The sequence below is a fragment of the Falco biarmicus genome, chromosome 7 (genome assembly GCF_023638135.1).
Source record: "Falco biarmicus isolate bFalBia1 chromosome 7, bFalBia1.pri, whole genome shotgun sequence".
NCBI lineage: Eukaryota > Metazoa > Chordata > Aves > Falconiformes > Falconidae > Falco > Falco biarmicus.
The window spans coordinates 69,369,817-69,383,306 of NC_079294.1; positions in this window are offsets into that span (position 1 = coordinate 69,369,817).

A 13,490-nucleotide genomic window follows, 5' to 3' on the forward strand; every position below is an offset into this window, starting at 1 on the left:
AAGTCATTGTTTGTGACAGTCCCCTCTCATCCGCATACTGCTGATCGAGCATCGGTTTCATATTCTGCCTCACACTTGACTGCCTTTAACACACAGGACGTATGAGTGCTCCCGGCTGAGAAAGATGCTCAGGACATCCCGGACCACCCGGCGCTGGGTGGGGATGCTGATGGAGATGCGGAGGGACCAAGCGTGGGATGTCATTTCCCGGCCACTCCGCTGCTTGGCTCCCTCACCCAGCATCAAAATCACGCGCTGGCTCTGGCTAATCTTTTAATTTCATCTCGTGGAATAGCTATTATGCTTTAAAAGCTGGTTGTTTGTTAAAAGCACGTATTTACTAAGGTTTAACCGAGGCCCGATACACATCTATCGCATTGTTGTGAGCTGCGACAAATATATCTTAAATAATTAATTGATATTTAGTAAACATTTAATAGTTATCCTCTCCAATCTAAATTAAATACTAATTAAAGCTATATAATTCGCTGCTACGGACTGCTTAGATTACAACTTCTCTGACCGGGGGGATGAGGAGGATTGCTGTTGCTGCAGAGGGGCAAGCGGGGTGTCCCCTGGATGGGGGGCTCCGAGGATTTATCTCTGCTTTCTGGCAGGTTTTGGGATGCCGCCAGGTGCTGCGGCTGCCACGGCTCCGAGCAAGGCTGGGATCGGGGGTGGGCTGCAGGTCCCAGGGGAAAAGTGCATGATGGAAGCTGTAGTCCAGGCCACGGAGCATCCCTGCTTTCTTCATTTTCAGGCTTCGCTGCCTCCATGGTGGGTTTAAAGCCAACTATTTAACTGCTCGCAAAATAAAATTGGTGGGGGAGTTGAGATGGTAATGATACGGTAAGGCAAGATAAAGCAAATATTTGAAAGGTGATTCATTTCCAGCATAGCTGAGTGATGTGCAAGCATTCCTCTGGGAGAGTGTCAGCTCCGGAAATATTTACCTTCTCCCATCAGGTGGATTTGTGGGCACCACGCAGAGTAAATGTTGAGTAAAGTAACACAGAGCTGCTTAGCAGAAGGCCATCACGTGTGATCTCTCCCGTTTGCATCACCGCTGTTGACAGAGTGTGGAAAGGAAAGACTTTGACCTAAAACGACTGTTAAAAAGGAAAAAGGAGTAACTTTGCTGTGATCAACGGCATTTCCCAGGATTTCTTCCAGCCTTGCCAAGAGCAGGCTCTGTTGTGAACTCTGCAGGAAACAAACATTCTCCTTATCTTGCAAAAGATGTTTGCTCTAATTGTCATCTTCCTGCGGCCAAGTGGCTGTCGCTGGGGCACAGCCGGATATCGGATCGGGGTCGGGGCTGGCCGGAGGAAAATGCAGTTCTTGGAGGCCCTGTAGACCCAGCAGCAGCTCCCCAGGGCAGCCCTCCTGCCGCAGCCGCTGCCCACCTCTGTGTGCCACGGGAAGGTCAGTATTTTGTTACAGCTGAAAGTATTCCAAGCTTCGTCTTCATTTTGATGCAATATTTTCAAACGCTGAGGGCAGTGGGAAGAGTTGCCCTCCTCCGTGGGCAGGAGGGTCTCCATCAGGACCAGGACTTCCCTGTCTGCACCAGCTTTGCTTCACGTTGGTGCAGAGGGAAAGCCCTGGGGCAGACTGGATGACTCCCTGAAGTCCTTTCCCTGCCTCGTACTCCCAGGAGATAAAAAGCTGAGTTTTTAAACATCATAAAGTACTGCACTGGGCAGCTGCCGTCCCGCTGGGTTCTGAGCTGCGTGCTCTGAAGGACAGGCGAGCTCTCCATCCTGGTGGCACATAGCAATGGTATTTTTCCTCAGGTCCCTCCCTGCCCCTTTTTCTTGCTGCTTGCACCAGCTGATGTGATTTCTGCTGGGCAGGGAGCCGAGGCGCTTGGGTTTGCCGTCTCTGATGAGCAAAGGAAATCCTGGCAAGGCAAACCGATTAAGGGCATGCATGGTGAAGTGTGAAACTGAAGTGATTCCTCAGGTCCTACCCCGACGGAGAATTAACTGAGAAGGATTTATCCCCATGGGGAAAGCGGAGCAGGTACAGAGACTTTATTCCCACTCCAGCCCTCTAGTTATAAGGGCTTGTTATAAATAATCCTCGAGTCTAAAGGATGTGAATGAGGACTTTTATGGATTTAACATGAAACTGTAACATCTTCTTCTGCTAAAGCTTATGTCAATAAATCATTTTTTAATTATAAGCTTAAATTATCAGCTAAGCATGTCTAAATGATCTCTGGAGTGATTTCTGTGTTCAGAGCGATGGTAAGGAGGCCTAAGAAGAAAGTTGTTCTCCTTCCTTTTAAAATGCTGTCTATTTTTTCCCACTTCCTGGAAAACCAGCCACCCAATGCATGCGTGTCAGATGGGATATGAATGAAATTCAACCCACCCCTAAATTAGGGACTGTACAGATCTGTATCCAAATGTTATGGCTCAGTTCCACCTCTGATATAGAGGGAGAGCCATGGGTTTGATGTCGTGCTGGCTTTCGCGATTGACTCACATACCAGAACCTGTCTTGGTGCAGTTCAGTGGCGCTCAGGTGCCCTGGAGATTATTTTGAGGGTGGTTGGTGCCAGCAGGAATCCCAGGGGAGAAGGACTGGCTGGGACACAGCTCGTGGCAGCAGCCTGGGGACCATCTTTCAATCCCAGCATCCTAATTTTGCCTACAGAAACGCACTCTTCTGTTGTCTGCATGCCGCGATCCGGAGCAGGGTCCTTCCAATTCTCCAAGGAGTCATCAAAGCCCAGAGAAGGAGGCGTGGAAAATAGATGTGCCAGATGCTGCTGCATGACGCTGGCTGGTGCATTGGTCATGATGGAGCTGGAGCAGCACATGCAGGGTGTTATCTGCTCTTCTGGCCCCAGATATAGACAGATCAATGCTGTTTCACTAACTGGAAGGGAAGAGCTCCTCGCAGGCAAGACGTGCCCCTCGTTTCAGACAGCCATCAGAGCAGGGCCCTTTGCTCTGCAGATTGCTCCCCGGCCACTCAAAATCAATTGGAGAATTATTTTCTTCTTTGCAGGAGGAGATTTATAGTGTTTCTCATCCCCAAGTTTCCCATGTGCCTCTAATTAATGCAGTTAATCAAGGCTGTGCAGCCCACTGGCCGGGTGAGCGGCACACAGGGCTCTGCCCAGCCAAGGAGCCAGGCAGGAGCTCTGCACCCGGGGGCTTTGTGGGCTGGCGTGAGATGGAAAGGATGCAGACTGTTTTCTGGCACCTTTTCTGTTCTCGGAGAAGTGCCTGACCTGTGAATTGTTACTGGAGACCCTGTGCAGACTGACACACTGCTCCTCCTGCGAAGGAGTAGCAAGTCTCTCCGTGTTTTAAGAGGTCTGGAGATCTTCAGATGACAGCGCTATTGGTATTCGATGGCAATCCTCCTCAGCTCCTCTCATCCTCCCCAACTAGGCTCTGATTTCTCACTTTCTTTTCCTCTGCCCCAATTAATCTTATTTCATGGATTCCATGACAACATAAGCATCTGAGGATCTCGCTCTTCAAACCGTTATTGAATTATGTGCCGGGAGATGGGGCTTGCTCAGCCCCCAAACCACATTAACCAGATTACGCTATGAAGGTCGAATGCAAGAATTAACCAGAGTTTTTAGCAGCACATCATTGTGCAGGGAGGTGCAGTGGCTCTTTGTTGTGTAGTATAACCACCAGCACTCCGGACTGCCCTGGGAAGAAGGATTTAATCTCCGTCCACCTTCCCTCCCTCCAAAAAGAGGAAGGAGGGCAGGAGCCCACCCGAGCCCCTCTGCTGGGGTCTGGGCTGGTGAGCAGGTCACAGCCCTGCGGGGCAGTGCTGGAGCACCGGCCACGCTGCGGCTGGAAGGATACCCCATTTTTGTCACCACTAAAGAAACCGCCGGTTTATTCCCTCTGGTAAGTGGTCCTCAGTTACTGCTGGCAGAAGTGAGAAACTGCCCCACCAAAGAAGTTGGGAGCATCCTGGCTCCTCTTCCCCCGTCCATGAACGTTTGCTTTCAGCGGGCACCCACTGGAAGGATGCCTGCAGCTGGGGAGGGATGCCCAGGATGGCTAATAAAAGGATGGAGAGCAGTGGGAGCAGGAAGGATGCCGGGCCCAGGGGGAGTGATGCTGGTTTTTCTGGGTCTGCCTCCCTTTCAGCTAATGGGTGTCCGCCAGCCATGCGGCTAATAGGTTTCCATGTCACGGGGGGCAGGCGGCGGTGACGGGGTCAGCTCAGCTCCCGAGGACGAGGCTGTGTCGAGATGCTCTGCTTTTCACCATGGCTCCAGCACCAGGGCATGCGGCTGCCCCAGGTTTGCATTCATGGGGAGCACAGGGCACCCCCCAGCTCCATCCCGACCCCCGCCCGGGCTGTGAATGCCCCTGCCCAGGCCTGGTTAAAGGCTTTTGTCTGTGCCTAATGATGTGGCTGCAAATATACCCTTGAGGGAGTAGGAGCTGTAAGTAATGTTGTTTTTTAGAAAAAAACCCTTTTGAATGGGATGCTGTTAACCCTGAGCTTTCCAGAGGGGCTGTTCCTGCGAGGTGCCGGTCCCCCTCAGCTGGCACAGGCAGGACTGGGGGTGCAGGGGCATTGTGAGCAGCTCAGCACCCGCAGGATGGTGCCTGTGTGGGACTGGCAACCTGGGAAAGCTCTCGCATCCTGCACACCCCTTTGCACACCTCAGCAGTGGGGAGGGCACACCAGGCCCTGAGTGGCACACCCTGTCACCTGGGTGGTGGCATTTGAGCTACAGTCACTTGCTTGGACCCCTTGGGTAAAAAACATCCCTATGGCCCCAGTTCGGCTGCCGCATTGGAGGCAGCGGGGGGATGCGCAGGGCTGGGGGGATGCACAGAGCTAAGCAGATGCATGGACCCAAGGGGATGCACTGGTCCAGGAGCTGCTGTTGGTGGCCCTGAGAGCCTGGAGGGTGAGAGCAGGGCCAGACCTATGTTCACAGTCACTGAATCAATATGGTGACGCTGTGGGAAATGCACCATCTGAGCTCCCATGCAGCAGCGTGGCTGCGAGCAGCGTTATGAGCTGTGGGGGCTTCAGGCAGAGGTGGCCAGACTCCCACCTTGCTAGTAACTATTGTGAGCAAAAAGTATTACATGGCTGCAATTAGAGGGGAAAGAGATCCCGCTCGATGGGCTGGGGTACTCACCGCAGCAAGACGGAGGATCCTGTGCACCCTTCCCAGGGTGATGCATTCAAAATGGTGTTTGAATTTGGCAAAGCTCCCTCATCCTGTGTCTCAAAGCAGCATCCTGGCATTTGCAGCGGGGCTGCTGGTGCTGGGGACAGGGAGCTTGCTCTGTGTAATGTCCGAATTTAGAGCCTGGGACATCCAATGGCCCAAGCCCCTGGTCGCTGCCGACGCACAGGGTCTGCATTTACCCTTCCTTCTCCTTCCACCGAACACGTGTAGCCTTCAACAGGTGGTTTCCTAACATCCTCAGTATCTGAACGGCCATCTCCTCCGTCTGCAGAGCTTTCTGTTAGTCAAATAGTGAATCCTCACTGCAAGTTTGTTTTCGAAATTGAAAAGATTCAGTAAAATAAGGGTTTTGCTGTTGTTCAAATAAGTGCTTCCCCACTGAAACAGTGACATTTGCTCTCGGACCATCAAAGGACTTGCTGTTTCCCACACAGGGCATCTTGGCTCCTGCAGGATGCTGCTTACGTACCATTGTTATGAGGTCTGGCATTTAGAAATCTCCACCCTCAGTTTTAAGAGTGTGTATCCAAAAAAATCCTCTTTTTCTTTTTTTTTTTTTTTTCTGTCCACAGTACCACAAACCGGTGGGGCTCCTGCGCCTTGAGGGGCTGCAGCCCCTGGGAGATCTCAGTGTTAAGCTGCAGGATGGGTTTATGTGAGTTTTTCCCAAGCCAGGTCCAGTGTTAGCTCTGGGAAAGAGGGACGGAGCCAGCATGCTGGTGTCCCCACCCCTGCCTGGCGCTGCTGTCCCCCATAATAAAGTCGCTGAATTGTCTTTTCTCCTTCCTATTTTAATCCGGGAAAGCTATGGACAATTTCAAGGCACACTTTTCTCTTTGCCAAGGATCTCTTTAAAAGGAACAGAAATAGAGCAACTGGAGTGCACAGTGCCAGCGGCAATCCAAAGCATCCAGGTAAGAATATTTTGTGTGTTTGCTTTCATCTTGTCTGGCCGAGCCACTCTAAACATCCCGAAGCCTGGAGGTAGAAACACGTGCCCTGCCTTTTCCATAGCCAGTCCTCCAAAACAACCACGTAGTCCTTTAATAATGAAAAAAGCAGATGATGTATGAGACCCTCGCAGGCTGTTAGCACTCCTATGTATCACTGCTCAGGAGTTTAGTCAAGAAAATTGTATTAGCAGCCTGGAAGAAGAGCAGTTTCCCTCGGAGCTCTGCAGTCTGGGCAGGGGCACTGGGGATGCTGCAGCCTGGAGTTTTGGGGGATGCCTGGTGCTTGTTTGGCAAGAAGACCCGCTAGGAAGTTTTTCCAACCTTGCCAAGTCACCGTCTAGCTCTGCCCGTTACCATCAGCTTTTATTGCACTGTGGTGGTGCAAGTACTGGATGTGACAGCTGATTGTTGTTATTTATTAATTACAGCAGCACAGAGGGACCTGTCCAGGCTCCAGGCATCACCATGACAGGCAGGGAGGACCTGCAGTGCAAATAAAATTAAATGCAAATAAAATGAAGCCACGCATGGCGCTCACAAGCAGAGGTGCTTGGTGGGGGTCACCCAGTGTGGGCGAGCACCCAGGGTTTCAGTCAAGAGCAGGTGCCTTAGAGCATCCCCCCTCCTGGGGAGCACAGAGGGGCTTTCTGCAGTGGCCGGGTGTTTCTGGGCGCGTGGGTGCTCGAGCTGGCTGTGCTCTGCATGGGTGCACTGCGGAGGGATGTGGGGCTCAGCTGTGCCTTCGGTGGGGGTCTCTGCTCTGCAGTGAGCCTGATCCCTTGGCCTCAGGTGGAAGAAACTACTCCGGTGAAGGGGAAGTTCTGCTTAACTCCTATAACGACGCTGATTTCTGGATTTTTCGCCTCCCTCTCCTAACTAGACACAAACAGTCTCGTGCGCCTCCTGCATCCCCGAGCCTGCACCTTCCTGCACCCACTGCTGGGGGAGGCATGGCCAGGCGGGCACCCCGCGGGTTGCCTGAGCACGGGGAGCTGTGCGGGTCAGGGTTTTCCTCCTCCCATGTGCTGAAAGGCACATCAGTCCTGGAGCCTTTTATTTGCTTTGCTGAGCCTAGGGCGTAAGCGTTATCGTGCACCCCAAGCACTGCAGGAGGGGGTCGACCGTGTGTAGTTAGCACAGCACGTGTGTAGCCATACTCACGGTTTACTCAGGGCTCATAGTTCTGATGGAAGCCTGCCCTCAGCAGCTACCGAGTACTTGAGGATCTGTCGTAAGGGTTTCAGGGGCGGTTTCCATCTCCAGCTCTCTTAAAGCCATAGATTGGCAGATTTGGATACGATGCCCTGCAATTACAACCCAAGATCATGGCTCATTTGTTTCTCAGCCTTCAAGTTACTCATTGTAGCCTGCAGGCTTGAAAAAGCTGCTGATTATCTGTCTAGTGCTTCGACCTGTGCTCCCTGCCTGCCTGCTGGAAGAGGGATCCTTTTCTTGGCAAGACATTTGCTCTATACTGTCGTGACTCAGAATAGGTAAGCTTAGGGGCTTGCAGCTTGGGGGCTGTCGCTCTGAGATGTGACACCCAGGCAGCCGGGTGTGTGGGGCTGGGAGCAGAGCCGGGGGGACACCTTGTTGTTGGGGCACACAGATGTGGGGTGAGAAGAAGAGGTGCAGCATGTTGGGGTGCAAGACAGCTGTCCGCCTGCCTTTCTGGGGATCCACGGCCAAAGCATTTAGTGGAGTGGGTGCCCCTTGCTTGGCAGGATTATTCTGTGGTTTATTATATTCAAGGATGCTGGCACGTTCTGGCAGTGCTGGGCTGGGGTCACTGCAGTGTTGCTCAGGTTGCAGCACATCCCAGTGCACCCCAGTTACACCAACCAGTACACCCCAATGCACCCCAGTACTGGTGTCCCCAGAATCCCAGCCAGGAGGCCCAGAGGGAGCAGAGGGGATAGCTGATGCCTGTGGGTTAACTGGTGAATAATGCAGGCAGGGTAAAGTGCTGACGGGGGTTTGGGGACCGTTGGTGGAGTGTGCGGAGCAAGCATGGAGCGAGCATGGAGCAAGTGGGCTGCTGCATCCTGCCCACTGGCACTGCAGGCCATGGGGGCTGCAGGAGGGTTTGGCTGCTCACAGGCTCCTGGTCCTCCCTTCCCGGGAAGGCTGGTGTGCCCTCACTGCTGAGAGAAAGATGACGTTTTGTTCTGTGACCTAGAGCTGGTTGGACTCTGAACTGAAGTGGTATTTTAATTAAGAAGTGCTAAGTTTTCCACTCCAGCCCTGGTTTGCCATCTGGTATAACAGGGAGAGAGTGGGCTTTTCACTGTTTACTATTCTCCTTGTTGCTGTCAGACCAGACCTGGACCCAGGGAATCTTCAGTGTCAGCATCCAAGTGTGTGCTTTTATGCATAGTATATGCAAATGCTAGGTAATTTATTTTATAAAACTATTTTTATTGCAGTTCCCAGCACTCCTAGTACCAGCTGCGATGAGAATCACTTGGATGTTAAAGTGCTGTTGACAAAATTGTTCTCAGTGGCATGTATGCACAGAAGCACATCTCCTCCCTGTCGAAATTCAAGGTATCGGGAGGATGAAGGCGTGGATGCAGCCAAGCCCTCCGGAGACGCGTAGGGGTCGTTTGGGGACAGAAAGCCTTTAACGAGCGACTGTCTGTGTGCAGGGTCTGTGGGAGACGTGCTCAGACTGCAGGAGCCAGCACCACCGGCTCGCTGGCTGCTCCGACAGCCTGCCATGGGATGGGGCGACGCCGGGCTCTGCCTTTCCCAGCCCATGGGATGGGGAGGATGCAGCTGGACCTAGGGAACAGCTAAACCTAGCCTTGGGGGAGACAGGCTGATTTAGGAAGAGTTTTCCTTTTTATTTATTACTCTGGAGTGCTGCTTACCTGCAGGGCATCTCACAAGCACAGTAGGTCCCAGCTGGTGAGGCCAGGAGGTTTGGTGAGCATCACATTCCCTGCAGTCCCCAGAGCCGGTGGGTGGGATGGCCGGGCAGGAGCACCAGGGATGGCACAGGGAGAGGGGGCTACAGTCTGGAGGGGGTTTTGGTGGTCTGCGGAAGGGAACTTGGCAGAAAAAGGGCTGGGGAGGGAGGCTGCTTCAAAAGAGGCAGATCCTGGAGTTGGTGTTTGGAGGTTTGGCTCAGCCTTTTGCAGGGAAATGAGCCACCAGCCATTCCTGAGCCTTGGAGAAATGGCAGGAGGAGGCAGTGTGCCACCAGCCAGCACCTGGCACCCAGAGGAACCGGCCACCAAAGCCTTTGGGAAGGAGAAGCGCTGGGCTGGGAGGTGAAGGCTGACTCCAGGGTGCAGACAGAGGGGCCGGAGTGGAGGAGGGCTTGCCAGGACACCCCTCCAGGGACCTGCCCACGTGCCAGCTCAGCTCGCAGGCAGAGGGGTGCGTGAGTGCAGGGTCTAAAGCGCAGGTGGTCCTGTGTGTCTGGAGATGCTCCTTCTGGCAGCGTGGGCAGCCTGGGGCTGCCTGCCCCCCGCCCTGCCTGCCCCGGCAGCAGTGCCCTCAGCCATCGGCTCAGGGCAGCCGTCGGCACAACTCTCCCCATCCCACCACAGCTGCTTGGGGGACCAGGGGTGGGAATGTGGTGACAGCTGAGTTCGGGGAGGAGGAGTTAACAAGCAAGGAAAATAGGAGATAAATAGCAAAAGAATGCTTCAGCCCATTCATCCTGGAGCCTTACTAAATGTACCATGAATGATTCCTTACAAAACTGAGCTGTGTGTACACTTGCTTGATGGCACTGCAGTGAATTGCTTCTTTAGTAAATCTGTCATGTATGCGTAGACTTTATGGCTTTTTTTTTTTTTTTTTTTTTAATGTAAGAACTGTACATCTCTTCAGGTTGGATATCTCTTGCCAGGAGCCAAATTAGATTCCAGTGTGTTGTCTTGAGTCCCTGGTGTTCATGCTGGGGGGTGGGGCAGGGGTGCCTCCACTCCTGGAACATCCCCGCACTTGCTTCAGGTGCAGTGATTTTGCCAGGTCCACTGCGGTTATTCTGTCACCCTTCGCCCCAGCACTATGACGGTGCCTGTGTTACCGGCTGCAGGGGCCGAGGCAGCTGGCAGCGACGTGCTTGCTGCAGCAGCAGGACCCCAGAAGCGCACAACGTGCTGTGCTGTGTCCAGTCCTGCACCCAACCAGGCACCTCTGCGGGGCCATGGACCAGTCGCAGTGCATGCATGGGTGCCCTGGAGTCCCAGCACCACTGTGGGCATCCATCGTGTGTCCAGTGCATGCGTGCAATACATGCCCCCAGCATGTGCCTCCAACACTGAGTCCATCACATGCATCCAGTGTGCGCATCCGGTGAATGTACCCAATGCGTGCGTCAACATATGTGTCCAACACATGCATGCAGCATGTGTGTCCAACAACGTGCATCCAACAAGGGGTCCAGCAGAGGGTCCAAGGCGTGCATCCAGCCCCCAGCCCGGCCAGGGGTCCTGCAGCAAAGCTGCGCAGCCGTTCCCATGTCCCCATCTGCGGGCAGTGGGGCCACTGCCTGTGTGCCATTTGCAAACTGCACTCCCAGCCTTTTCATGCCCTGATTTCTTCCTTGGCCACTTCAGGAGGAAGATTTTTTATTTCTTCTCGCAGGGTCACCGAGAGGGTAAATGCATTAGTGCGGCTCCTGGACGGATGGTGCTGTTAAAACAGAAAGTCTTGCTGCTATTTGTACGCTGGGTTTTGCTTTCAGGGCTGCTAGCAGCCAGCCGTTGGCTGCGTATTTACACGCTGTGCTCCCAGTCCGTGGGACAGGACAGATATATTTTCTAAGATACTTTCTTTTCCATAAAAAATATTTGATTGTGGTATTGACAGAACCACCGATGTAAAAGAGCAAGGAAATATTTCCAAATGGTTTATCTGGCAGCTGTAAATTTCATCTCATGTTGCTTATTGACCTCTAATTGTTTCCAGTAGTAGCAGGAGACAGGAAGATCAATAGGGACTGGGAGATAGTTAATACCCTCCCAGTGCACTTAACTGTACTTAGAAAACACTGGAATTCATCTTGCTGTGATTTTTAGCAGGTTTGTAATTGAAATGCTGGGCATCTGTATCTTGGACTTCTCCGTGTGCTGGGTTCTGTATCAAGCATTAATTTCCCTGCTTCCCCCTTCTCCTCGCCCGGCCCTGGAGGCTCTGAGCAGCCTCGTGGTTCTGCAGCTGCCCTTCCTGGGACAGAGGAGCTTTAGAAATTCAGGAGACCCTAATCTAGGGGCACGATGCAAATCAAACTCTTCTCCCAAAGAGCCTGACCACCTCATTTGCTCCACGACAGCGGGGGTTGTGTTGTGTTTGTTGAGCGATGAGGAAATGGTGTGCCACCAGCTGCAAAACAAACATTCATTCTGCATGTATTTTCAATAACTCACTCACGTTGGCTGCCAAGAGCTTTCCAAGGTCTCCAGAGCCTCATTGCTTCTCTCCATTTCTCCTTGCGCTAACCCAACCAAACCACCTCTCTCCGTGCCCAGTAAGCTCGGCAGCCTTTCCATCCCGCACACGGCACTGCGAGTTTCCTGTGCTACAGACAGAGGATTTTTTTGCAACTTTCAGCTTAGAACTTTGAACACCAGGGTCAGTGGAATGATTTCCCGTCGTTTTGTGAGCCGAAAGGCTTGTGTAGACACTGGCCGCGCCTCGCCTGCCTGTGAGAGGTCTTGCTGTCCCACCGTTGGGGTTGGCTTAGCCTCAGGTGCGGGGACGCGGACGTGCCCAGGCTTGGGGGCGATCAGCACACCCCGTGCTGGGCTGCTGCACCAAAACCTGCCAGCACCCTTGCCGAGAGCCCAGCCGGGCAGGCTGCATGCAGGCAGAGCCAGCAGCAGGCTGGCGATCCCCCCTAGTTTGCAGCAAGCCAGGGGTTCCCCGTGCCACCCCCAACCCTGCCAGCTCTTGCAGGGTCTCCTGCCACCATGTCCCTTGGCTCCTTGGGTTTCTGCCCCTGCGCAGACCTTGCCTGGGGCCAGCGGCTCGCTTTGCATCCTGGCTGCTGCGCACACCCAAGGGCACATTTACAATGCAAACGTAAGGCTTGCTCAGGAAAATTGGGTGCACCCCGCCTGCCCCTGCATTTGCAGGCTGCTCCTAGCTGGGACCCATCCACCCACCCACCTGCACCCAGGCTGTGGGGAGCGGGCACCCTGGGCATCCCAGGCACCGCACACAGCCTCTTGTTAGCCCTGCTTCCCTCTAATTGGGAAGCTTCCCTCTAATTAGAGCAAGGCAAAGCTGAGAAATTTTTAGCAGTCCTTTAATCATTTCTGTTACTCCATAGCTGATATATTTGAATTTGGGTGGTAGCTTGGCATGACCCAAACAGAACTGTTCTGCGGCATTTGAATGTGACTGATTTGGGTTTCTTTTAAAAGGGAAGAAGGCGGCGGCACAGGCGTTTCGGTACCCCCAGGCTCAGGGGTAGATGGCATGAGGCAGCTTGGGAATCGCCCTTGCACCAAGTGTCCTGTGCTCTGTAACGGCCAAAGGTGAGTCTGGTTTGATAATCCCTTCCCAAATCCTGGAACTGCCCCATTCATGATGGGAGTGTTTGTGTTCCCACAGCATCCCTGAGTCGCACGGTGTGTAAGATGGCTGAGAGACAGCAACACCAGTACGGCGGAGCAGCCCTGGAAGGCCCCCAGCATGGCTGGGCCCCCCCCCCCTCCTCTGCCAGCCCCTCCGGGGAAGGGTCGGGAATCAACCCATTTCCCACTGAGCTGGTGGAGATGCTGCTTCTCCTCTTGCGTGGTGGTGGAGCTGGTCTGTCCCATGGGACCAGCAGCGAGCCAAGAGCTGCGCCTCAGACATGCCAGGGGTCTCTAACAGATCCCCTCTCCTCCAGCTCTCTCAGAGGATGTTCAACAGCACGTGAGGATTCTGGTAGCCAGAGCTCCACAGGAAAGAAAAGGTTGAAAGAACTTGAGCAAGAAGGGAAGGCGAGAGGAGCTGAAGCACAGTCGAGTGCTGCCGGCAGCACAGGGATGCAGGAGAGGTTCCAGGCATGAGGACCATGTGGTGCATGAAAGGAGGTGACGGGAAGAACCCTGGAGAGGCAGGGAGCGGGCACAGCGGGGACTTCAGGATGGAGGTGGATTCCTCTGTGGAGGCAGCTGGCTGGCCCAGGACACCTTCACCCCTGGGAAGGAAGGGGATGCTTTGGGTGATCCCACGACCTGCCTTGGGGTGGGGAGCGGGTGGCCGTCAGCCGGGCAGTCCCTTCCCTGGCCACCTGCAAAGCCACCAGCGGTCCCCCTGCCCACAGAGGGGCCGCATGGGGATGCCGCTTTCCAGGGGAGCAGCAATGCCCCCACCTCTGGTCCAAA